Genomic DNA, 1,810 nt, shown 5'->3' with positions numbered 1-1,810 from the left:
CATTTGTGTCATTTGTTTCACTAAGAACCGCAGCTGATCTGCTGGCTGGAAGCGCATTTAATTGGAAGACCTTAATTTATTCAAATCAAAAACGTACGTGCTAAACCGGTGCCAGTGATTTCCGAAGTTTCACATGGGTCCGTAATAGGGCCACTGCTGTTTATTATTTATATTAATGACAGGCACGTAGCCAGGGGGGGGGGGGGGCGGTGGCCCCCGCCCCCCCCCCCCCCGATATCTTTCCTTTTGCGGGGGTCTCCTCTCCCCCCCTCCCCCTCATACAGCATTGTGTCATGGGCGCCCCCCCCCCCCCCTCCCCTCTGAACAAATTCCTGGCTACGTGCCTGATTATTGACTTGTGCGTAGTGCTCGACCCGATAGTAAAAAATAAAACACTTTGCTGATGATACGATCATTTAAGCAACGGTCAGCACCGCAAGCAATCAGATCAGACTAAACCAACAATTGGATAAACTTTTCGATCGGTGTCAAGCGTGGCAAATGGAAGTAAACAGAGCAAAATCTGTAAGCCATGATTATTACACGTAAACATAGTCATTTACAGTTTCAGTACGGTGGTGACGACGTGCAGCTTTGTAACATAAGGAAGTACAAATACCTAGGGTAGGTGTGTACATACAAGCAAACCTCTAATGAAACCTGCAAATAGACAAAGTATATAATAAGCCTATGTTTATGCTATGGACTTTAAGACGATCACTGAAGGGCAGAACGCCAGAGGTTGAAATACCGCTTTTAAAAACGCTTGTTTTACCAATCATAGATTACGCGAGTATGCTCTGGGAACCTTTCACTCGGAGCAGCGTCAATAAGTTTGAACGAGTCCAAAATCCGGCAGTGAGGTTTATCTATAACCGTCATCATTCCACAGACTCAGTAACAATGCTCAAAGCAAGGGCGGGGCTGCCTGACATAAAGACTCGCATGTATACACATCGTTTAAAATACTTTTTTTTTAATTAGTAAATGGCTTGCATAATATTGATACATCAAGATACGTTCACTGGGGCGTCCTAGCTGACTCACGCTGACTTCTTACTCGTACAAAGCATAACAAATATGTTCAGTCATATCCGTATTTTACCGACAGCTTTAAATTTGCATTTTTCCCAAGATGTATAGACAATTGGAATAAACTTGAGTCAGATGTTGTAAATGCCCCTACGATATAAACGACTTTCATAAGCAGTATGGCACTATTGTCATTGCAATTGTGATCGCACATTGTTTTGTTCGTTTGTTTTCTTTTTTACAAGTGTATCTGCACTTTTTTGTTCCGCCATCCTGCCTGGACCTATTGTTTTAAGCTAACCGCTGTCTAGCACCGTGTTTAATGCCTTGAATTTGAAATAAAAACGCCGTTACTGAACAAGTATTTGATTTGCTTGACTGAGAAATGTTCTAAGCTACCTAGTACGTACAAAGTATTCGTGATCTTTGCTCTTATAAAAAAGCGCAGGGAGAAATTGCGTTCACTTTTTCCGTAGAAATGCATTACCGGAAGTCAGTTTTTCGCCTGGTTGCTGTCTGCTTAGATTGCAACTTTTTGCAACAGCACACTAGTGCCAGTTGAATCTCTATAGCGTACATTATATTAACTCTATAAATTGTACAAGTTCTGCTAAAAGGAAAAAAAGCAAAATGCAATCTTGGAAAAGGGGGGTACACGCCTTTTTATCGCTTTATTAATTCAAAAGGGACGTCGAACCTTCGCATGATGAAGTTTTTAGAATTCAGAGCAACACGCCTTTTATTATAAAGAGTTTATGACAGCCACATTTTTTTTTTC

This window comes from Ixodes scapularis, unplaced genomic scaffold (genome assembly GCF_016920785.2).
Source record: "Ixodes scapularis isolate PalLabHiFi unplaced genomic scaffold, ASM1692078v2 PGA_scaffold7__128_contigs__length_106722199, whole genome shotgun sequence".
NCBI classification, from domain to species: Eukaryota; Metazoa; Arthropoda; class Arachnida; order Ixodida; family Ixodidae; genus Ixodes; species Ixodes scapularis.
The sequence above is the reverse complement of the archived record's forward strand: the minus strand, read 5'-3'. Positions refer to the sequence as shown.